Here is a 26209-nt window from a genome sequence, read left to right as displayed (position 1 = left end):
AACTCCAAATGGTTGAAAGACCTCGATGTGAGACAGGAATCCATCAAAATCATAGAGGAGAACATAGGCTGTAACCTCTTCGACATCGGCCACAGAAACTTCTTTCATGACACATCTCCAAAGGCAATTGAAACAAAAGCAAAAATGAACTTTTGGGACTTCATCAAGATAAAAAGCTTCCGCACAGCAAAGAAAACAATCATCAAAACAAGAGGCAACTCACAGAATGGGAGAAGATATTTACAAATGACACTACAGAGAAAAGGCTGGTATCCAAGGTCTATAAAGAACTTCTCAAATTCAATACCCAAGAAACAAATAATCAAATTAAAAAATGGGCAGAAGATATGAACAGACACTTTTCCAATGAAGACATACAAATGGCTAACAGACACATGAAAAAGTGTTCAAAATCATTAGCCATCAGGGAAATTCAAATCAAAACCACATTGAGATACCACCTTATGCCAGTTAGAATGGCAAAAATTGACAAGGCAAGAAACAACAAATGTTGGCGAGGATGTGGAGAAAGGGAACCCTCTTACAGGGTTGGTGGGAATGCAAGTTGGTACAGCCACTTTGGAAAACAGTGTGGAGGTCCCTCAAAAAGTTAAAAATAGAACTACCCTATGACCCAGCAATTGCACTACTGGGTATTTACCCCAAAGATACAGATGTAGTGAAGAGAAGGGCCATATGCACCCCAGTGTTCATAGCAGCATTGTCCACAATAGCTAAATTGTGGAAGGAGCCAAGATGCCCTTCAAAAGGTGACTGGATTAAGAAGATGTGATCATATATACAATGGAATATTACTCAGCTATCAGAAAGAATGATTACTGAACATTTGCAGCAACATGGATGGCACTGGAGGAGATTATGCTAAGTGAAATAAGTCAAGCAGAGAAAACAATTATCATATGGTTTCACTTACTTGTGGAACATAAGGAATAGCAAGGAGATCGTTAGGAGAAGGAAGGGGAAAATGAAGGGGTTGGGGAATAGAGAGGGAGATGAGCCATGAGAGACTGTGGACTCTGGGAAACAAACTGAGGGTTTTAGAGGGGAGGGGGTAGGGGGATAGGCTAGCCCAGTGAAGGGTATTAAGGAGGGCATGTATTGCATGGAGCACTGGGTGTAATACACAGTGAATCATGGAACACTACATCAAAAACTAATGATGCACTGTATGGTGACTAACATATAATAAAATAAATAAATAAAAAATAAAGTGAACCCATAAGTTAATGCGTCTCACCAACATTTACAGAGCTCCCAGTATTCAAACTCTTCCCTCATGTGAAAATACAAATAGATCAAAAGGTATCACAGGACATTTAAGAACTGCTAACATCAATTACAATAAGCAAAGAAAAAGGAAATATCCTAGAAAGGAAGAATGAGAGAATGGCGTGGATTAGGCAGCAATATCTGCCATTCAAAGTATGGTAGAGTATGCAGTAAACTACAGCACAGCTGGATTCTGAGTGATGGGAGGAGGGTAAGGGGGAGAATCTTTGCAACTTGATACCAGGAACATTCTCTGTGGATGCCACACAAGTCATGACAGGGGTCCTAGAGAATTTGAAAACATTAATTTGCTGTGCTATAAAAACTGTTTACAAAGCTATAATAATATAAACACTATTACCATTTTTTCAGTTTTCAGAATTAATATACAGAACAAGAGTTGCATACTTGTGACTCTAAAGCAAAATTAGGCCTAAAGATGTGTTTTGTTTGGCTAATGACATTCTAAAAGAATTAGCGCATCACTGTTAGATCACAGAAACCACCACTCTCTGTATCTTTCACTGAATCAGTTCACAAGTTTATGTAAATAGAACACTATAGACATTAGAGTTTGTGGTCTAGGGTGGGTATTTGTTATTGTTGGTGCCCAGCATCCATCCTTTCTTTTGGTAACAGCACCCCAGTTTCCTTTTGGGGAACTCTTTCTGTCCTTTTCTAGAACTTTAGGCCTGGCTCCAGAGGTGGGTGTTAGGTAATCAACATCCCCGAAGCCCCGATCACAGTGATAGGTTCAAGGATGTACATGAGAACGCACTGTCCAATCAGAATAAATCCCAAATTTGACTTGGAAGAAACTTTCTCTCTTGGGGCACCTGGGTGGCTCAGTCGTTAAACGTCTGCCTTCAGCTCAGGGCGTGATCCCGGCATTCTGGGATCGAGCCCTGCATCAGTCTCCTCCATTGGGAGCCTGCTTCTTCCTCTCCCACTCCCCCTGCTTGTGTTCCCTCTCTCGCTGCCTGTCTCTCTCTCTCTGTCAAATAAATAAATCTTTAAAAAAAAAAAAAAAGAAGAAACTTTCTCTTCTTTCCACTGGATTAACTCAGAGAAAGTATAAGACTGGAGCAGCTGCCATAATCTTGTATCCTTGAGGGGAGAGCTTTCCCAGGATGGAACCAGCACAAGGCAGAATTTAAGAGATGGAGAGAAACCAGGTCCTGAAAATACTAAGCTTTGCATAGACTATGTTTTTCCCTGGATTTCCTTTCCTGATTTATTTGTGTGAGTTGAGTTTTCTGTCACTTGCTACTAAAAGAGTCCTAATCAGTATATGACTCACAGGTACCAGGAAATCGCAGAAGACTTCGTTACGGTTACAGAATAGGGTGAAAACATTATCAAATTGACAATGGCAAAGTAAAGGGAGAGCTGAGAGACTCTGAAAAACGAACAAGTCGTGAGGCAGTGATGTACTTGGAGAGAAGGATTGGTTTGCTAATATTCTTACATTTCAAAGTCAAAAGGACTCCCTGTCGTTGATGCAAAGAGAAACAGTTATGTGCAGTGTCTGAGGCTGCAGAGCAATACTAGATCTATAACGGGGTGCCTAAGAGAAACCTTTTAGGCACCCCGCTATAGAGCAATACGTGATCCATAGCGGGGTGCCTAAGGGAACTCTCTTAGGCATCCCGCTATAGAGCAATACTTGATACATAGCGGTGTGCCTACTCTTAGGCACACCACAATAGAACAATACTTGATCCCTATAGAGCAATACTTGATCTCTTAGGCACCCCGCTATAGAACAATACTTGATCCCAGTACGGGGAATTGAAGTAGAGTTGAAGCCATATCAGGAAGATATAGGGCAGAGTAAGGAGCCAAATGCTCACCTGTCTTATCTGAAAATTCATGGTAATGTTTAGAATTGATAAAGACAAAACCATATTAGTGGGATAGGTGGTCATCTATCATATCTGAATGTCAATAGATAATATTTCAACTCAAATTAATAAACAGAAGCATAAACATGTTATTTATTATATTGTACTATCCATCAGAAAACCAAAGACTGAAACAGGTAGAAGAGGTTGCCTTTAAGGGAACAGGGATAGAGGTGAGGATGTGAGGGAGATGATTTTCTTCTACTATAAATCTTTATATATGGTTTAAACTTAAATCATATGTGAGTATTATTCTAATACGATTTTTAAAAGAAAGGAATGTGGTTAATTTACATATGGCAACATGGAAAATCTCCAAGATATGTTTTAAATGACAAAAGCAAATTGAAAAACAAGTTATATAGTATGCTTCAAATTGTATTAAATGTGTGCACACATCTATATGCCTATATAAATACATACATGTGTGTGTCTATACTTATACAGATAACTTATGAAAATATGCCTAAGAAGTATCAGCCTCTGGAGAGGGGCTCTAAACATCTGGACTGGGAAGAAGACACTTTTCAAGATATGTCCTGTTGTTTGACTTTATTTAACCATATGCAAATATTAATTTTTCAATTTAAAAAAAATACCATAGAAACATTCCAAGGTAACATGGCTCCAACATAATTATTTCTAAACAGGGTCACAGATAAAAGTCAAAGTTTTGGCTCAAGTGATCTCTCCAAAGAGAAGACTAACAAGGCTGATCTAAGAGGGAATGTAGTCATTTGGTGCCATTGTCAGAATGCCTTAAGAATATTTGTCATTTTCCATCTAGAACTCACAGGTGAAACACTAACAGTGGGACTCACTTATTCAAAAGATATTTATTGAGAACCCATGACATAGCAGATTCTGAGTGAAGGGCTCCTATAGGGATATGAGCAAACAAGACAGGATTCTTGCTTTCTTAGAGCTCAGGGGCCAGTGGGGCGTATGAGCAAGTATGCTAAGTACAATAAGGGAAACCTACTGGCCTCCAGAAATGAAATAATAACTTGTATGGGGAAGGATGGCTGCCCTCACAGCCCATGTCCTGCTGACATCCACTTCTCCTTGGGGATCCCACTCATCACTGTCCTGCCACAACAACCTTGGGAGGCACTGCTCTCCCCTGTACACATCCAGCCCAAGAAAAGCCACACCTGTCCCTTCTCCTCCACAGTTCAGCTGATACTAGTATGTGGCTGTGATGGTTGACTTTATGTGTCAAGTTGACTGTGTGAAGGTATGCCCAGGTAGCTGGTAAAACAGTATTTTTGGACATGTCTGTGAGGATGTCTCTGGAAGAGATTAGCATTTGAAGTAGAGGATTGAGTAAAGACCACCTTTCCCAAATGGGTGGACATCAGCCAATCCACTAAGGGCCGAAATAGCACAAACAGGCAGAGGAAGGGCAAATTTGCTCTCTCTGCTTGAGATGAGACATCCAACTTTGCCTACCCTTGGGTATCAGTGCTGCCACCTCTTGACTTCGAGATTTAGTGAGGGATTTACACATCAGCTCCCAGATTCTCAGGCTTTGGGACAAAGACTGAATTATACCACCAGATTTCCCAGTTCTCTACCTTGCAGGCAGCCGATCATGGGACCTGGCTCCATGTGTGAGCCAATTCCTCTAGTAACTCTCCCCTTATGTCTGTCTGTCTAGTAATTACCATTTTACCCCTCACGCTCATCTAGACACCTTAGAGACCAGGTTCAAGAGACAAGACCCTGAGAGAGAAAGGAGCTCTCTCTCCTTCCTGAGAGCTGTGTGTCTAGGCACTTCCTGTCCCAGTGTGATTGACACTGGGACTATACCCTGAGGGAAGATTTCCCTTGCCCCCAGGCAGTAGCCCACATCCCAGCAAGACAAACACTCACAGCAGAATTCAGGGGTCCAATATCAGTCCTTGAAAGTAGTGGAAGGGGCCATCCTCCTTGTACATGTTGAGAAAGGAAGGTGACCCAACCAAGAGAGGAATGGCAAGAAGATGCAGGAAACAGATCACTCAGGTTTAAGACCCACAAACACAGCCATGGTTCTAGATCAGGCCAATAACAGTGTCATTGTTTGATTTCACATCCTCCCCCTTTCCTCATAGTTATTTTTTTTAAAAAATGAATTAAAATGGGGTCATACTTCTTTGTTGTTGTTGTTGTTGTTGTTAAAAATTTCTCAAACACTCTGAGACTGTTGAAAATGCCCTAAATGTTGCGAAACTAGTTTTGACTATTACGGGATGTGCCACAAATTAAGATTGGCCTATTCTCACATTTCCAGAATTCTCTTTACCCCTCTTTTTAATCCTCACAAAGAAATCCCACCTAATTACAATGTGATCTTCCTTAGAGAGCATAAGCAAAAGCTTTTCTGCTTTCCACTCAAAAGCACAGCTGAAATTCAAAGGGCTGATGTGTCAGGTAAACTGAAAAAAGCAGATATTCTCTGCTCAATGCTCAGCAAATCTCTAAACTTCAGGATTGTATTTATATCGTTATAGCTTCCTCCAGTACTTCTGAGGTAATACTGATCTATCAGGCTCCTAATTAGCTTCCTTCAATGGGCCCCTAATCTTTGGGTGGATTCAGAGATTCCCCACATGGGCCCATTTCCCAGGCCAGTTCACCATTCTTCCTGCTCCACAGCCTGCCACTTAGGGGTATTTTCACCCCACCAGGGGCAGCCATAAGAATAGGCAGTGGGTACTGAGGGCAGTGCTGGTGAGTGAATAAAGGCAGATAGAATTATAACCTTATGAGAGTGGCTAGTCCATCTCACGATACAGTCATTAGGATGTCTTGCCCATAGATAGTGTCTAGGTATCTATAAAGTTTTGCTCCAGCAGTTTCAAAGTAAAAAGGCATCTTCCCTAAACCACATGTGTTACGTCCTTTCCCAGCAGCTGCACCGTGACAATGGTTCATCCTGTGCTCACACCCCTCCTTACCTAAAACTTACAGCCTCTTGCAATGCCTCTTCTCTTTGGGCATGGGGGTGGTAACCATACTTATGTTCTTGCATGGTATACTATAGGCAGGTGGTGACAAAGGAATGAGGAGGGCTGGTCCCCTTTTGACCACAAACTATATTTATATAAAAATATATAAAAATATATTTATACTGTACTAATTTAAAAAAAGATTATAAAGCATTATATATAATCTAATTTGTTAAAGAGATACTGAATTTGAAATAAAAAGTGAATATATTTCCTGACATGGTTCAAAGCTCTACTGCAAGTTCTAAACAACTAAAAAATAGTAAAATAACAGTAAAAGAATTTAACTAAAACAACAGTAAAACAATGTCTTTGCTCTGGCTGCTCTAACAAAATAGCAGCTGTGTTTGTGGCTTAAACAGCAGACATTTATTGTCTCACAGTTCTGGAGGCTTAGAAGCCCAAGATCAAGGTGCCAGCTGATTCGGTTCCTAGTTTGCAGATGGCTGCCTTCTCACTGTGTCCTCACAGAGCAGAGAAAGAGCGTTATGTGAGCCAGTGTCCCTCTTCCTGTTCTTTCAAGGACCCTAATTTCATCATGATCCCACCTCCCAAAGGCGGGGCCCCACCTCCAATACCATCATTGGTGTGGGTCAGGGGTTTGGGAGGACACAAACATTCAGTCCACCACAATAATTTAAAGGGTCTAAATCCATAAGGATAAAAAGAACAGAAAAAGAACAGAAGACAAGAGCTATAAGAGGAAACTGGAGGGAGAGTGGTAATTGACTTTGCTGACTGAAACCCACATGTCTAAGGATACAAGATGGTAAACAAGCTAATCTCCACTGAACTGCGCCCTTCCATCCCTCCTACTCCCTTTCCCACTCCTCTGAAAGGTTTAGAATTTGGGAACACAAAGTAATCTGAAGGTTGGGAGGAGTGGGGGATTATTTGGAAATTTGTTAAAGAGCACTTAAAAGACACCATTCCTTTCTAGTCCAGGCAGCCAAGCTGCTGCGCTTCTCCCCTCTGCATCCTCTACCCCCAGAGAAGACTGACTGTTACTCTCTGGAGGAATTGAATCACAGAGTTTCTGGGCTTGGTTCTAGGGAAAGAGGAAAGTGTGGAAATGAAGATAAGAGAGAAGACAGGGAAAAAAATGAAATCAACCCATGAGGTTCAATATCTAGTGACTAGAAATTCCAGAGAGAACATTGAAAATAATGGGTAAGAAATTACTAAGAAAGGAAGGAAGAACGAAAGGAGGGAAGGAAAAAGAAAAAAAAATAATCACTGTCTGCCTGTCATTGTCTTTCTCCAAGTCATTGATTCTCTCCAGCAACAGCTATCTAATTCCATATTCCTTAAAATTAATAATTCCCACTTTACAAAAATACCTGAAACACTGCACTCATACCTACCTCCAGTGCCATCCCTTCACTAGCCCTGATCCCTAGTCCAGCTAGTAAAAAGTTTAACAATGGTAACTTGGCTGCACACCAGCAGTTATCTCTCCTGCTTTACCATCACCAATTATGCAGCTATTGCCAGATGGTTGGTAGGTGAACCCCAACAAAAATCAATTCCGGAGTCTATTTCCTAGAACCAACTCCAACCAACTCTTCAGGTTGGGTTCCTTGGCAAGCAGTATGAGTTGGAGATTGACGTGTGGAAAGCTTATCAAAGAGTACTCCTGGGATTGATTTCTGTTGCAAATAGGATTGGGCAAAGAGAGAAGATGAAGTGCAATGCAGTAACATTAAAGGCCTCAGCTGATCCAATGAGGAGCTCTGGGGATGGCTCTTCAGATTTGTCTCAAATTAAGGCAAAGGGCCTGGGTCTTGATACGACCACATTGACCAGCCACTGAATACGGGCTGGTCCCAAAAGGGAGCATGGCTTCGGACAGGGCAGCTCTTCAACAGAGGGCAATTCTGGGAAAGGGATTCATCTGAGAGCTCAAAGCCACCAGCACTCCTGGCAGTTGGGGAAACGAGTGCTTCAATCCTGAAGGAGGTAGTGTGTAACATTAATCATATATGCTCCCAGCAGCTCTGGGAATAGTTTTGAGAGTAATTTGAGGGAGGAAAGAAGAGAAGGTTGGAGCTGCTATATGCTGGGTGGTAGAGGTACAGAGAAATATTATGTGGGTACTATTGTTACACTATTCTTACAGCTTAAGAAACGAATATTACATATGACTTGTTATTCACCCTTTCTTGCACAAAAACTCTGAGACTAATAGTTGAGAGAAAATTGAAAGCATAAAATCCTCTATCTCTCAAGCTCAAAGTTTAGATTTGGCTGCATAAGAAACAAGCACTTGATAGTATAGAAAGACACATCTCACTCCAAATTACACTGCTTCTGTTTTTGGTGGACTCTGGTCTCACCAAAATGTGTATTTAATATTAATGCTCTATAAATATCATGAAAGATGACCTTAGGTTGAGCTACGGCTTAGACTAACATCTTTCAGATCTCTGGTCATCAAAACGTGAAACTTTCTACTTCTTACTCTTTTAACTTGGGCACAGTTGTGAATTCAAAATGTCACATTAACTTCTTGTTAGGACCAGATGCCTTATGAGTTGAAAACCAGTGAGGGGTGCCTTGGTGGCTCAGCCTGTTAAGCATCCAACTCTTGATTTTGGCTCAGGTCATGATCTCAAGGTTGTGAGATCAAGCCCCATGTTGGGCTCTGTGCTGAGCATGGAGCCTGCTTGAGATTCTCCCTCTCCCTCTGCCCCACCCCCACTACTCTGTCTCAAATAAATAAATAAATAAATAAATAAATAAATAAATAAATAAAACCATTCGGAATAAGCAGTAAGGCTCATGCGGGGAATATAGAGCAAGAATCAAGGGCTTGGAAGTTCCCTACCACTGAGTATTACATGATGAAATGAGAATTCCATTTGTGTGTGTCAGAGTTGGGGAGCAGTGTTGCTATAAAGTTGAAATGAAATTTTCACTCTTCTTACTGTTGCTGACTCATTTCGTAAGAGAGTAGAAATTGAAATAATGCTAAGATGGCATCCACAACCCATGGACGTTCTACCACATCTACCTGAGCACTCTAGGTCACACCATAAACAGGGCTTCCACCCCTGTTGCTCTATGGCTATTATCCCTGTAATCTTGTACTTTATTTACTCATAACTTCTTTCATTCTTAATCAGTTTTACCAGAGTTCTTTCCCTCTTATTAATCTATTTAAATAATTCATTTTTTATTTTGTTTATTTCTCATTATTTTTTATTTTGCCCTTAACTCTATGAGATAAGGGGTGTGCTTCTCCCAACTGTACTTTAGCCCAATTCTTTCAGCCTTTTTAATTTTCTCATAGGAAAATTTAAAGATACAAACTTCCCTCTGACTCTGCGTGCTGTGCAGTTCAGTAACCACTTGCCACAAGTAGCTATTTAACTTTAACTTGAGGTTAATTAAAGTTAAATTTAGGGGCACCTGGGTGGCTCAGTCAGTTAAGCATCCGACAGCTCTTGATTTCAGATCAGGTCATGATCTCAGGGTTGTGAGATCAAGCCCCGTGTGGGACTCCACACTGGGTGGGAAGCCTGCTTAAGATTCTCCCTCTCCTGGGGCACCTGGGTGGCTCAGTAGGTTAAGTATCTGCCTTCAGCTCAGGTCATGATCCCAGGGTCCTGGAATAGAGGCCCATATCGGGCTCTCTGCTCAGCGGGGAGCCTGCTTCTCCCTCTCCCTCTGCCTGCCGCTCCCCTTGCTTGTGCTCTTTCTCTGTCAAATAAATAAATAAAATCTTAAAATTCTCTCTCTCCCTCTTCCTTTGCCCCTCCCCCCAACTCCCATGCTTGCACTCTCTCTCTCTAAAAAATTTAAAATTAAAATTAAATTTAGTTTAAAATTTCAGTTTCTTTGCCACACTAACCACATTTCAAATACTGGAGAGTAACATGAGGTATGCAGCTGCCATATTGAACAGAGTACATATAGAACATTTCCATCATCACAGAAGTTCTATCAGACAGCATTATTCTAACTCTTGTTTTAGATGTGGCCTAACATTTTTTGACATATGGTATTGTAGTTGATTTTTCAGTTCTAAGTATTTCATAATTTCCTAGACATGGATTGCTTGTCTTAAATATCTTTAAGTTATTAATTTCCAACCATTTTCCATAATAATCAGAGCATAAGATTTATATGATATTGGTTCTTTGGAATCTATTGAATAAAGTTTCTTTTCAGGGCTGGTATGTGTTCACTTTTGTATATACTCTGTGTGCTTGGAAAAGGTGTGCATTCTCTGTTTGGTGTCAAGTTTTAATTCTGTGTCTGTGTTAGGCTGAATAACAGCACACAAAGATATCCATGTCCTATCCCCAGAACCTATGAATATTACCTTATATGACAAAAGGAACTTTGCAGGTATGATTAAGTTAAGGATCTTGAGATGGGGAGGTTATCCTGGATTGTTTGGGTGGGCCCTAAATGCAATCACAAGTGTCTTCCTAAGAGGAAGGCCAGGGAGATTTGAGTACAGAGGAGGAGGGTGAGGGCACGTGATGATGGAAGCAGAGACTAGAAGACACCAAGGGCCAATTCTCCCTCTCAAGAATCTAGAAGGAAGAAGGTTAAAGACATCTTGGCTTCAACTTCCTAAACTTATTTTCGACTAGGGGCATCTAGAACTATAAGGGAGTAAGTCTATGTTGTTTTATACCACTAGGTTTGTAGTAATTTTTACACCACCTAATAGCTTAAGTTTCTTAATTGCATTATTCTGATCTGTATCTTTCCTTACTTTTAGTCTGCTTATTTTATCAATTTCTAAGATAATTATATTAAAACCTTCAATTACATGTATTGAGTTATATATTTCTCCCTTCTATACTGTCAGTTGCTTTTTATACTTCTAGGGTATTTTTTTAGGTGCATATATGTTCATGACAATTATATCTTCTTGCTCTATTCCTTTTCTCGGGATATAACATCCCTCTTTGTTCCTTAATATATTTCTTGCTTGTAGTACTATTTTACTGGATATTAAAATTGCTTCCCATGTTAAAAGTATGATGTCTTTAGCTACCTTCACTAGAATAAATTTGAGGTAGTATCTAATTCCTTACCCCACCTCCTTCCAATTCAAACTCATGGTTTTCCATATATATATTGTATACACACACAAATAGAGAAATAAATGTATATATGGGTGTTTATATTAACTCATATATATATATACACACACACACACACACACACACACACACACACACATTAGTATAAATACATATATTTCTTAGCTCTGCCACAGAGAAGACCTAGAAGTAGTGACACCTGGTGGCAGTGAACACACCTACTTCCAACATCCTGGTTTCTAAATACCATTGTCCAATTAAAGAAAATGGGGCTCTTAGAGTGATCAGGACCAACAAAATATCTGATTAGTTTGAAGCATCTTATGATGCCAGAAAGTACAGATGTACTAAAAAGAATGGTGACATGTTAAAAGGACACAAAATCTAACCTGAAAGAGCTTCCAGTGTCTGAAGCTGGAACAAATTAAGCAATAAAATAAAAAACAACATTGGGTTATAAGCCAAAGAACAAAATTAATATCCATGAGACCGTATGATATAAATAAGCAATTGAATAAATAAGTTAAGGAGAAGGGACAACTCTTCCTTTCAGAAAAATGCAAATTAATAAAGATAGAAATGAGGGAAATAGAAAATCACTATTGGGGGGCGCCTGGGTGGCACAGCAGTTAAGCGTCTGCCTTCGGCTCAGGGCGTGATCCCGGCGTTCTGGGATCGAGCCCCACATCAGGCTCCTCCGCTGGGAGCCTGCTTCTTCCTCTCCCACTCCCCCTGCTTGTGTTCCCTCTCTCGCTGGCTGTCTCTCTCTCTGCCAAATAAATAAATAAAATCTTAAAAAAAAAAAAAAAAAGAAAATCACTATTGGAATACCACCTGGATTGAGATTTACTAGTCAATCAAGAATCATAACTCCCCAAAAGAAGGGATTGTCCACCACAACATTTACATTTCCCCAAGGCAATATATTTTGGTGATTGTATCATTCAGGGTCTTAGCAGGCAACAGATGGAACACTCAGTCTTATTTTAAAGGAGCTTAATGAGGGACTATGTACATGCATGTGAGCTGGTCTAAGGGAACCAATAAGGAAAGGCAAAAAGCATCCCAAGCCGTGAGTCTGAAAAGTCAAGGGGAGGTTACCACAGACCCACAGGGAGATGGGGCCCTGGAAGCAGGGTTGCATAAACGGATTTATAGTTGTGGGAAAATGAACCCACTGCCAAAACTGTAGTGATACAAGCAGGGGATAGGAAAAATTAATACCCAGCCTCTCCCTCTCCTGCCCTTTGATCTCCTCCAGTGCTTCCCATTGACCAAACCAAAAAGAAGCCAAAATGCAGGCAGCTTACAGAGCTCAGCCTCCTATAACTCATTATAGAGCAAGAAGCACAGAGAATTATTCTGGGAGGATAAGTGGAGAGTATGTTTACATGGATCAGGAAAAAAGTCATGAATTTTAATTTCTTTAATATGTTTTGTGGGTTGAATTGTGCCCCCCAAAAAGAAATGTTGAAGTCCTAACCTCCAGTACCTCAGAATGCAACCTGATTTGGAAATGAGGCTATTGCAAGTGTTGCAGGAAATGAGGCTATTCAGAGTTCTACTGAAGTGAGTTGTCCCTTAATCCAATATGACTGGTGTCTCTAAAAAGAAAAAAGAAGAGACACAGAAACAGACAGGGAAACATCATGTGACCACAGAGGTGGAGAATGAGTGATGTCTACAAACCAAGGAACACCAAGGATTGCCAGCAAATACCAGAAGCTAGAAGAGGCAAGGAAGGATTCTCTGCACAAGGTTTCAGAGGGAACACGGCCTTGCCAACACCTTGATTTTGGACTTCAGCCTCCAGAAGTGAGACAACACATTAGTGTTGTATTTAAACTACCAGTTATATCCACTTGTTGGATACATCCTTTAAGAATAATATAGTGCCCTTCTGTATCTCCAACTACAGTCTTTAGTTTAAAATCCAATCTGTCTGATATGAGAATTGCTACCCCAGCTTTCTTTTGAGGTCCATTGGCATGAAAGATGGTTTTCCATCCCTTTACTTTCAGTCTGGATGTATCTTTAGGTTCAAAATGAGTCTCTTGTAGACAGCAAATGGATGGGTCATGTCTTTTTATCCAATCGGCAACCCTGTGGCACTTATGGGAGCATTTAGGCCATTTACATTGAGACTGATTATTGAGAGATATGATTTTAATGATGCCGTGTTGCCAGTAAAGTCTTTGTTTCTATAGATTGTGACTTTCTGTTCTGTATCACTCTTGGGGCCGTTTTACTTTTATAGAACCCCCCTTAATATCTCCTGTAGGGCTGGTTTTGTGGTTATGAAATTGGTCAGTGACTGGTGATTCTGGAAGGTCCTTATCTCTCCATCAATTCTAAAGGACAGCCTTGCTGGATAAAGGATCCTTGGCTGCATGTTTTTCTCTGAAAGAGCTTTGAAAATGCCCCCCCAACCCTTTCTCTCATTCCAGGTCTGTGTAGAGAGGTCTGACGTAATCCTGATACTTTTGCCTTGGTATGTGAGAAATTTCTTTGCCCTGGCCGCTTTCAATAGTGTATCCTTGGATCTAATATTTGCGAATTGCACTATGACGTGACGTGGTGTAGGTTTGTCATGGTTGAGCTTGGGAGGGGTCCTCTCTGCCTCTTGGACACGAATGCTTGTTTCCTTTGCTAGATTAGGGAAGTTTTCAGCTACAATTTGTCCAAGTATCTCTTCTAGACCTCTCTTTTTCTCCACCCCCTCGGCGTTGCTGATGATTCTGACATTGGAACAATTCATTGAGTCAGTAATCTCCTGTAACCTACATTCTTGAGATTGGATTTTTTTGAGCCAAGTTTCTGTTTTAGCTTTCTCTTTTACCATCCCATCCTCCAATTCGCTAATTCGTACTTCTGCCTCATTTACCCTGGCCGTCAGAACATCTAGTTTTGACTGCATTTGATTCATAGCCTTTTTAATTTCTGCCAGATTTGCTCTCATTTCCGCCCTTAGAGATTCTATATTCTTGTTAATATTTTCGTTAATATTTTTGGGCAACTAATCTTTGACAAAGCAGGAAAAAACATCCAGTGGAAAAAAGACAGTCTCTTCAATAAATGGTGCTGGGAAAATTGGACAGCTACATGCAAAAGAATGAAACTTGACCACTCTCTCACACCATACACAAAAATAAACTCCAAATGGATGAAAGACCTCGATGTGAGACAGGAATCCATCAAAATCCTAGAGGAGAGCATAGGTAGCAACCTCTACGACATCGGCCACAGCAACTTTTTTCATGACACATCTCCAAAGGCAAGAGAAACAAAAGATAAAATGAACTTGTGGGACTTCATCAAGATAAAAAGCTTCTGCACAGCCAAGGAAACAGTCAAAAAAACTAAGAGGCAGCCCACAGAATGGTAGAATATATTTGCAAAGGACACTACAGATAAAGGACTGGTATCCGAGATCTACAAAGAACTTCTCAAACTCAATACATGAGAAACAAATAAACAAATCAAAAAAAGGGCAGAAGATATGAACAGACACCTTTCCAATGAAGACATACAAATGGCTAACAGACACATGAAAAAATGTTCAAAATCATTAGCCATCAGGGAAATTCAAATCAAAACCACACTGAGATACCACGTTACGCCAGTTAGAATGGCAAAAATAGACAAGGCAAGAAGCAACAATTGTTGGAGAGGATGTGGAGAAAGGGGATCCCTCCTACATTGTTGGTGGGAATGCAAGTTAGTACAGCCACTCTGGAAAACAGTGTGGAGGTCCCTTAAAAAGTTAAAAATTGAGGGGCTCCTGGGTAGCGCAGTCATTAAAGCGTCTGCCTTAGGCTCAGGGAGTGATCCCAGCGTTCTGGGATCGAGTCCCACATCGGGCTCCTCCGCTGGGAGCCTGCTTCTTCCTCTCTCACTCTCCTGCTGTGTTCCCTCTCTCGCTGGCTGTCTCTCTGTCACATAAATAAATAAAATCTTTAAAAAAAAAAGTTAAAAATTGAGCTACCCTATGATCCAGCCATTGCATTACTGGGTGTTTACCCCAAAGATACAGACGTAGTGAAGAGAAGGGCCATATGCACCCCAATGTTCATAGCAGCATTGTCCACAATAGCTAAATCATGGAAGGAGCCGAGATGCCCTTCAACAGATGAATGGATTAAGAAGATGTGGTCCATATATACAATGGAATATTACTCAGCTATCAGAAAGAACGAGTTCTCAACATTTGCAGCAACATGGACGGCACTGGAGGAGATAATGCTAAGTGAAATAAGTCAAGCAGAGAAAGACAATTATCATATGATTTCTCTCATCTATGGAACATAAGAACTAGGATGATCGGTAGGGGAAGAAAGGGATAAAGAAGGGGGGGTAATCAGAAGGGGGAATGAAACATGAGAGACTATGGACTATGAGAAACAAACAGGGCCTCAGAGGGGAGGGAGGTGGGGGATTGGGATAGACCGGTGATGGGTAGTAAGGAGGGCACGTATTGCATGGTACACGGGGTGTTATACGCAACTAATGAAGCATCGAACTTTACATCAGAATCCGGGGATGTACTGTATGGTGACTAACACAATATAATAAAAAATCATCAAAAAAAAAAAAAAAAAACTTCTGCACAGCCAAGGAAACAGTCAAAAAAACTAAGAGGCAGCCCATGGAATGGGAGAATATATTTGCAAATGACACTACAGGTAAAAGACTGGTATCCAGGATCTACAAAGAACTTCTCAAACTCAATACATGAGAAACAATAATCAAATCAAAAAATTAAAATTCATGATTTTCCCTCCAATTCATGTAAACGTATTTATTTCCTAGGGCTGACATTTGCAAAGTACTACTAACTGGTAGTTTATTTTTATTTTTATTTTTATTTTTTATTTTTTGTGGTGGTATGGTGGTTTTATTTTTTTATTTTTTATTTTTTTAATAATAATATTTTTTATTATATTATGTTAGTCACCATACAGTACACCCCTGGTTTTTTATGTTAAGTTCGATGATTCATTAGTTGCGTATAACACCCAGCGCACCATGCAATACGTGCCCTCCTTACTACCCATCACCAGTCTATCCCATTTCCCCACCCCCCTCCCCTCTGAAGCCCTCAGTTTGTTTCTCAGAGTCCATAGTCTCTCATGCTTCATTCCCCCTTCTGATTACTCCCCCTTTCTTTATCCCTTTCTTCCCCTACCGATCTTCCTAGCTCTTATGTTCCATAGATGAGAGAAACCATATGATAATTCTCTTTCTCTGCTTGACTTATTTCACTTAACATTATCTCCTCCAGTGCCGTCCATGTTGCAGCAAATGTTGAGAACTCGTTCTTTCTGATAGCTGAGTAATATTCCATTGTATATATGGACCACAACATCTTAATCCAGTCATCTGTTGAAGGGCATCTCGGTTCCTTCCATGATTTAGCTATTGTGGACAATGCTGCTATAAACATACAATCTCTTGAATTCAGTCCTTCTGTAGCTGGTTTCACATAATTTCATTCTATCAGGAATAGTTCCTGCTATTATCTTCTCAAGGTTTGCCATGGCTCTGGGAGCTGGCTCTTGTGAGGGTATGAAGGCAGATCCAGGAATGCATGTCTCTGCTTACATAGCACATAAAAGCCAAAGAACCATGAGAGCCTTTTTCACATTCGTTCCCTGAATCAGAGTCCTATCCATTTCCTCAGAAATTACTATCAGCATCCTGAGATTCCCAAAATGTGCCATTCCTCCCAGAACTATTACTTCAACAGATACAGTGAATACTGTTGATACGAAGTATCATGATTGAGCCCATTCCTCTAAGAGTCAAAAAAGAAAAAAAAAAAAGGAAAAGAAATGAGCTATATCCAGATGCTCGCTAAATGATGAAACAAGCAAACTCCTCAAATGTGCTGACATTATACTTGGCTTTAGGACCTCCTAGGTCCCTTGTTACCATCTCCCTTGGTATGTTCCTCTCTCTCCCCTTCCCTTACAGAGCTTGTATCAACTAACACACAGCAGTGCATTCACTGAAACAGCTCAGGGGTTATTTATGTTTTAATGAGACTCTTTTTGGTGAAAAAGTCTTCCAGACACAAAGGTCTCAAATCTCTAAGGGTGAAATTCCAAACCACTGATCAGAAGTGAGGAACAAAGTTTGGGCGGAGTACCTAGCACATATTAGTGTGTGTATTACAGAAAATATTAAGATGGCAGTGCCAGAACTGTACCCCAGACTGGTGAGTGTTGGTGGACATAACTGATGGGAAGATCAGTGAGTCATTAGAGGAAGTACTCGAAAGTTCCGCAGAGCCAACTTGAACTGGACTAGTATCCTTTCATTAGTTATGTGGTAAAAATTCTGAGGGGAAAAAAAAAAGCTAACTTTTACATATTCTTCTTCCTCCCATTTATCCCTAGGCACAAACATAGTGTTATGTAATGTTTGAGGAAATGTTAATGAAATGGCCAAGCATATGGTCAGTGGATCAGCCAGATAAGCTGACACCAACATCAAAGGAAGGACAGGAGGGGTGGGAAGGTTATGAGTCAGTGTGTGACTATCTCCTGGCAAGATGATCCCCCACATCCTCTGAATCTATTCTAGAGCCACATTTGCTCTCCCAAACACCTCAGCCCAGAGAGCCAGCAAGGGAGTGGCACTTGAATAAAAAATGCTCGCCCTGCTGTTTCCCCCAGAATCTGGACTGCAGCCAGCTTCCTCAGTAGTCAAGTCATTATTATCAAAGAGTGAGGGAACCTGTTCCTTGGCCTTCTGCACCTGGGAAGGAAGAAGAACTTCATCTGAGGATGCTGCCACAGACAGAAGTGCCCACCAGGAGGAGTGCATGGTGCATTGTCCACAGGGTGCACACATGGACCCTGGCCTGCTTGCCCTCTGCCTTATGGAGGGAGTACTGTACTGCTGGGTCCAGCCAGCAAGAGGCTCAGGAGAGTTAAGGAGTGGTATCTGGAGAGAATATGGTCTTTACCTCACACAGGGAGAAGAGAGAGAAGAGGAGAGGAGAGGAGAGGAGAGGAGAGGAGAGGAGAGGAGAGGAGAGGAGAGAAGAAGGGGAGGGGAGGGGAGGGGAGGGGAGGGGAGGGGAGGGGAGGGGAGGGGGAAGGGGGGGAAATTCCATGTTAGTGACTTATACCTGATGAGCTTAGAAATAAGACTTGGGACCCATCCCAAATGTAAACAGTTGTTATCTTTGCCTGATGAGATTATTGGTGATAGCAATTACTTTATTTTTGCTTAGATGAGTTTTCTAAATTTTCTACAGTGAATATGTACTATTTTTAGAAGGAGGAGGGGGTAGGAAATGTTCTCTAAGTATCCCCCACTTTATGCACTGGAGAACTTTAGCTCAGCTGACCCTTACACAACAATACTCTAAAGTAGGTTAACCCATATCACCATCTTTAGTTTGCAAATAAACTGACGGAGACCTGAACTTCATCATTCTTCACTGGGTTGTATTGATCCCAAGTGAGCTGATATTATAGGCAAGCCCCTTTTTCGATGGCTGATACAGCCACCCACTCCTCTGAAACCCTCTCACACTCTCCACCCCACCCATTGTGGCCTGCTGAAGGTTGCTGCTCATTCTTCCATCACTGGCTACTTGACCAGGGAAGGCAGCACCCTTTATTCTGAGACTCAGGATCTATACCCAATGAGCAAGAAGTAGCAAGGTGGCTTACTTTCTCCTGTTTATGGCCTCCCTTTGAAGAGAGGAATCTTAGAGACTAGAAGAGGTTAATGAGTTTGCCCAAGATCACACAGCTAGCAAATGACATAGCTACTATGTAGACCTGACATTCTGATTGTAGAGAACTCACACTTAATCACTAGATTATAGCCCCTCAAAAAAATAGTCAAGATTCATTCAAAACAATATAGATGTGGAACTCTCAGCTGGCATACCACCAGAGCTGGGGGGAATCTCTTTGCTCTTGAACTGAACTGGCCAATGTGAGTCTGAAGCACTGAAGATAAGACAGCATGAATGGGAGATTGGTCATGTGCAAAAGAATTAATCACATACATTAAAGATAATGGAAGCCAGTCTTCTCACTGTTGAAGAAGGGAGGCACAAACATGGAAAAGGCAAGACTCATGTGATATTGGATTGTAATCAGGGGCATTGACATGAACACAGGGTATCTAAAATATAGAGATATGTCTACCGAGGTAGATAGCATATGTATATGTGTGCATGTGTGTGTATAGCTCTACCCACTGAGAGGACCCAGAATCGATTACACTCTGGTAGCTCTGAGCACTTTTAAGGCCTAAACCCTGATTTCTAAATAACAATCTCAACTAAAAGGAACTAGGGCTCCTTGCAGACATAGCTGACTCCAGGGCTAGGGCAGGCAAAGTATCAGATCAGCCTGAAATCTCTTATGGCAGAAATAAGGAAGTTCTCCAAGAATCATGGTAACTGTCAAAAGTCACAGGAGCTTGAAAAGGCTCTCACTGGCTAAATCTGGGCCAGCTTGAGCATCTTAGTAAATAATGCTAGTAATTAATGAGTTAGTAATTAATAACTCATTCAATAAATCAGGAATTCATGGATCCAGACTGATATAAATAAATAAGAAGAGGAAGCTCTACCCTATGGCAACAAATACGTGTAGAAAAAATGGTAGCATTATGTGATTACTTATCCACCATGTTAATAATAATTGGGTCAGGAATAGCATCTGTGGATGCCACAAATAATGGGTAAATGTTTAATAAGGAACCAGGTATTAATACAGTCTTGAGGTATCTCCCCACAATATATGTATTAACATCTTAATGAATACTTATCAATACTTACTAATAACCCATCACAAAGTACTCATTAATTAACTGTACTGTGGAGAAACCTGACAGACAGCATTTTAACCAAATAATAAAAGTCAACATCACCAGTAATAGGTTACATCAATACCATGTACCTGCTGATAATATGCACTGAGAAGAACATGTGGTCATGTCTGTGATATTCTCAAGATACACTTGAATCTAATTATGACAAAACATGAGACAACTCCAAATTGAGGGACATTCTTCAAAGTAACTGACTTGGACACTTCAAAGATGTCAAGGTCATGAAAGATAAAGACTAAATATCTTGTTTCAGATTGAAGACAACTAAAGAGACATGCTAACTACATGCAGTGTGCGATTCTGGAAGTATAAACAATCAGGGACAATCAGGGAAATTTGAGCAGGGATCTGCGGAGTAGAAGATAGTGCAATATCTGCGTCAATTTCCTGATTTTGATGGGTATCCTATGGCTATGTAGGGAATGTTCTTGTTTTAAGGAAATGCACACTGAAGCATTTGGAGGTAAAGGAACATTGCACCATTTGCAACATAATTTCAAATGGTTGAAAAAAATATGTGTATACAGAGAGAGATGGAAAAATATGGTGGAATATCAACAATTGGTGAATCTGGGGAAGGGCATATAGGACTTCTGTGTTCTGTTCTTGAAATTGAAATTTTCCTATAGGTTTAAATTTATTTCAAAGTGAAAGTTGCCCCAAAAAGTATATGATAAAACTCAATATCAACTTTTAGGTTAGCAAAGTAATCAAATAATACATATCTACATGGAGAGACAGACCAAGACATACTGAGAGACAGACACAGAGAGATGGGGGAAGGGAGAAAAAGTCATTATCTGAGACAATATTCTCTATTTATGTACATAAATAGGAGCTTTGTTGCTGTTTTTAAAAATAGGATCATACTGTACAGATACAACTTGCTTTTTTTACTTAAAAATAAAACTTAGCAATCTTTCCAGATCAGTAAGCTAAATCTACCTCAATCTTTTTAAATTACTGCACAGGATTGCCTTATATTGCTAGTCCATCATTTTTAAACGAATTCCCCATCAGAAGATATTTAAGTTACTACCTAATATCCTCTAAAACATTTATTTTCATTTTACAGTTTTACTACCAAGTCATATGCTTAAAGTCAGCATGTGAACTATTGCGTGTCATAGAGGGGAAAAAAATCCTCAGACTTGGGTCATACAAATATTCAAAAGTAATGATAAGTTCAAGGCAAGGTTGGTACCAATGGACAAATCAATAAGATTCTTTAGTGGAGCCTAAATTTCTCATATGCCCACTGCCTAGCAGTGCAACTGCCAAATCTTCAAGGATCTCCTCATCTTTTTCTTTCTAATAGTCTACTTGCTTTTAGAACTCTATTTTATTTTGATTTAGGAGGCCTCTTTGTCATTCTACTTAGGAATGGGCATTGCAATTTCTACCCTTATCCTACAGCTATAAGCATTTTCCAGAATGCCTTGCACATGTGAAATTATTGAGGCACATTGATAATCAGCAAAAACGGAATCAGAGGAAACCATTTTGTCCTCTGTGTTTGTTGCTAAAGAACCATTCTCCCTTGAGGTACTCACTGGGGACGGCAGAGTTTCTGCGTACATGTCATTATTCTGTAATTAGAAGAAGGAAGTGGGAGGGCCATTAATGAAAGAATGTAAGCATCCCAAAGCAAGATGGGGTTGGGTCAGAGCAGCACTACCACCCTGCCAACAGCCCAGGGGGAACATTAAGTACAGTAGAAGCAGAGGTTGGCCCCAGATGAGCATTCAAAGCCTTGGACACTTCCCTTGCAAAACTGACCCCCAAGACACTAGGGAATTGCTAGAAATACAAGGTAGGATTTCTGTGCATAAACAGAAAATAAGCTTGTGTGTGGTTGTTTTTGTGAGGCTTTAGATTTTGTTCAGTGGGGCCAGTCAAGCTAAGAGAAAGGGTATCCTAGGAGTCCTTCCCGCTTGCTTCCATTTCCTAGGAAGTGACGTGGTCATCAAAGACTCAAGATCTGCCCTCTTTGAGGAAGACGCCGTTGCAGCTTCAGTGGAACCTCGGACGCCAGCTCCTGCTTCTGACTCACCACTGTTCCCTCTCACCCAAGTCGGTCAGAAAGCCACGCCGCAGTCATGGCTTTTAAAAACACCAGGAAGACACCCGTGGAACCAGAGGTGGCAGTTCACCAAATTAGAATTACTCTTACCAGCTGCAACATAAAATCTTTGGAGAAGGTATGTGCTGACTTGATCAGAGGCACAAGGAAAAGAATCTCAAAGTAAAAGGACCAGTTTGGATGCCTACCAAGACTCAGAATCACTACAAGAAAAACTCCTTGTGGTGAAGGTTCTAAGATTTGGGATCATTTTCAGATGAGGATCCATAGGCATCTCATTGATTGGCACCATCCTTCTGAGACTGTTAAGCAGATTACTTCCATCAGTATTGAGCAAGGAGTTGAGGTTGAAGTCACCACTGCAGATGCTTAAATCAACATTTTTAATAAACTGATTATCAGTTGTTAAAAAAAAAAAAGACTCGGGGCGCCTGGGTGGCACAGCGGTTAAGCATCTGCCTTCAGCTCAGGGCGTGATCCCGGCGTTATGGGATCGAGCCCCACATCAGGCTCTTCTGCTATGAGCCTGCTTCTTCCTCTCCCATTCCCCCTGTTTGTGTTCCCTCTCTCGCTGGGTGTCTCTATCTCTGTCAAATAAATAAATAAAATCTTTAAAAAATAAATAAATAAATAAAAAATAAAAGACTCAAGATCTTGGGATTGACAAGTTTATAAAACACCACTCCCACAGTTACCCTTCCACTTAAACCACGCACGATAGTCACTTTAAAAATATTAAATTTTCAGTTCATCTTCATCCTTACAGCTGGGACAAGGGGGTGGAAATCCATTCAAGTTAACTAAAAGATTAGTAAAAGCACTTAAGTGTCCTTTTGTCTTTTTAAATATAGTATTTATTCATGAAGGTCTAAGTTTAAAATTAAGGCACAAGTAGGTTTTTAACCAAAGCACGTTCATAGATAATCATTGATTTTCCCAAGCATTATATTACCTACTTCCCCCACCCCCAGAAGAGGGTTACATAAATTGGAGTGTGTGCTGATAAGCATAGGTTAGATGAAAATAATTGACACTACTATGAAGACAGGAAAAGAAAATCAACTTTATATTCTAACAATTGAAACAAGTGAGAAGCAATTCTGCCAAAAAAAATAAAGTATCACATTATAGTATATTATCTTTTTTGTCTAATAGAAAAAGGAAGACAGGAAAATTATTAATAGTCAAACTAGTCCAAATAAAGCACAATTCAAAATTTCTTCATCTGAGATTGCAAAGTGTCAGGAGTTTTAAAAGGCATTCCAGAGACATGCTGATGAGTACACTTCTCAGGCATTTCCAAACAACTGGTATACAAGGCTGCAATAAAAAGATCCAGGAACATACTCATTATGCTTTTTGTTGTTGGACAAGACAGTTGACCTAAATTCTTCTGCATTTCACATGAAGCAATAGCATCATGGAGGTGTGTAGAATTACAGGATGCTCCAGAGGATGCTCCAGAAATATCGAGTCACCCACATAAAAAAGATAGTCCACTACTGATCACAGATGCCCTTCTAGAGCACATTATGGTCATCACTTACCAAATTCCAATCACTTCAGGTCATTTCTATTTGACTATTTCTTGCAATGTCTTTAAAATCCAAAAGCATGTCATGTGGATGTGCCTACTTCCCAGAGATCACTTTAAAGTCCTAGTTTCCAAATCCTCAAACTCGCTCACCCCTGAATTTTTCAGCTTAAAAGTTTATATCCAATCCAGAACTCAAGTGACCTGAATTCACTTCCTGGCATTGGTGGGCAAGTCACTAAATGTCTCCTTTGCCTTACTTCCTCATCAATAAAATGGGCCAGTGCTCATCATACCTTAGTGTAGAACATTGTGACAGTAAATGAACTCTTGAGAAGAAAAATGCCATTCAGATTCAACTTCTATCTATTGAGGTGTCTACCCTGAGCTGGGCACTCTGTTACATATTTTACTTATATTTTTCCATTTACTGGAATTGCCCAATTAGGTAGACATTGTTAGCTACAACCTAAGACAAAAACTGAGGGCCGGAAAAGGTGAATTACTTTTCTCAGCACAACTAGCCATAGGCCACAGGATTCAAATTTCAATCTGGTGCTCTTTTCAATCTGGTGCTCTTTCCCTCTTATTATTTCTGTCTTTGTATAGTCAAGGTGCTATTATAGTAATGAGATTTTCCAGTAGAATGAAATTTTTAGGATCCACCAATAAACTACTAGAGAAAGCAAAGAAGACTGCAAAGATCATTTGTAGAGTTTGGGTCTGAACCAGACTCTTGAGCACATACATCCCGAGGAGCTGTGACACTGAACTTTCTGGGGAGACATATGTATTATATATATAAATAAAAATAACATAAACATAAATAAATAAATAAATATATATATATATATATATATATATCTGGAAAGAAGAACACTCCAGACTCCTTTTGGAAAGAAACAAGGAATTTATTAATTTAGGATTGAGGAAGAGTAGAAATATATGAAAAGTAAATATTTGACTAGCAGTGAAAGACTCAGAAATGAGGGGAGCACCTGAATTCCTGGGATAGACATTCTTTAGATAATATCCAGCAGGTGAGCAAGTTTACTGCCTGCTAGAAACTGCACAGCCCAAGATCCCTTGGAATGTATTTATAGCTGCTCCATCACTAAGACACCAACATTTGATCTGTTCTTTCCAAAATAGGTTTTAAAAAATTCAAAAGGAAAAGTCAAGAGCCCTGTAAACGTCTTCTGCAGCTGATTATAAACATTGCCGCCAGAGAGAATAGCAGACAGTTGTTTGCAAAGTCTGAACAGAACGTCAGTCTTTTGAGAAAGAAGGCTTGAGGGTGGGGCTGCAGAAAGGAAGAGCAGCTACTCCTTTCGGCTTCTTGGCTCTCATGACCTGAGGAGGAGAAACCACAGCTGACCCACCTGTTTAGAAGGAAGACAACACGGTGAGAGAATTTCCTTGATGGGTATTTAATGCAGACTCTGTGCCATGCTCCAAGAAGGCGTGTGGCCAAAAGAAGGAAGTGAGGTGCCTGGACTCCTAATTTTCTGAGACTCTCAGGTGCTTTTCAACCCCTTTCTTAGAGAAAGAAGTTCTGTCTATGGGAGACTAGCCTATGGGAGCTAGAGGTTTTATCAAAGAAGACCCAAAGTCTTTTTTTTTTTTTTTAAAGATTTTATTTATTTATTTGACAGAGAGACAGCCAGCGAGAGAGGGAACACAAGCAGGGGGAGTGGTAGAGGAAGAAGCAGGCTCCCAGCGGAGGAGCCTGACGTGGGGCTCGATCCCAGAACGCCGGGATCACGCCCTGAGCCGAAGGCAGACGCCCAACCACTGTGCCACCCAGGCGCCCCCCAAAGTCTTAATTAATGATTGATAACACCTAGATTGGTCACCACAGAATTACAGTGGTACAATCTCTCATCCAAGATTCAAAAATCCAAAGTGCTATGAAAATAAAAGTTTCTTTTTTTGTAACTCATTTGACAAGCAAAACCTGATCCAGCTTCTTCCACTGACCAAACCTGACCTGGATTTATGAGAGGGTGTTAGGGGTGCTGCCCCCAAGCCCCTGGGTGATTATGAAATATTTAGTATATGTGCCATACTGTCTTTCCAAAATCTGAAACATTATGAATTCCAAGAATACCTAGCTCCAAGTGTTTGGGTAATGGATTATGGACCTGTATTATATATCTTTATGTGTTCTTTTTTCTTTCTTCTTTTGTTCTAAATGCAGATTAAGTCATGTCTCACACAGTATAAGCAACTAATCCATAGTATCTTAAAAAGCAGCTACACATTCCCAGAAAATGCACAATTTGCCAGATCGTGTATGAAGGTCCACAATCCATTACCAAAACGCTTGGAGCTAGGTATTCTTGGAATTCATGTTTCATTTCTTCTGGATGAGTCTGGAAGGTAAAAAACTCGGCTATCTGCTCAGAAAAGACACTTATTAAGAGCTGCTCAAACCCATAGGTGGAGCCTCTGGGATCACAAAATGCTCTGCTTGATTT

At 40.5% G+C, this 26209-nt stretch overlaps 1 pseudogene; it reads left to right on the top strand.

The window, feature by feature from the left end:
- Positions 1-22203: 22203 nt before the first annotated feature.
- Positions 22204-22631, top strand: LOC113241319 (40S ribosomal protein S20-like; annotated as a pseudogene).
- The last annotated feature ends 3578 nt before the right edge of the window (positions 22632-26209 follow it).

Source organism: Ursus arctos, unplaced genomic scaffold (genome assembly GCF_023065955.2).
Source record: "Ursus arctos isolate Adak ecotype North America unplaced genomic scaffold, UrsArc2.0 scaffold_30, whole genome shotgun sequence".
Lineage (NCBI taxonomy): Eukaryota > Metazoa > Chordata > Mammalia > Carnivora > Ursidae > Ursus > Ursus arctos.
The sequence above is the reverse complement of the archived record's forward strand: the minus strand, read 5'-3'. Positions and strand labels throughout refer to the sequence as shown.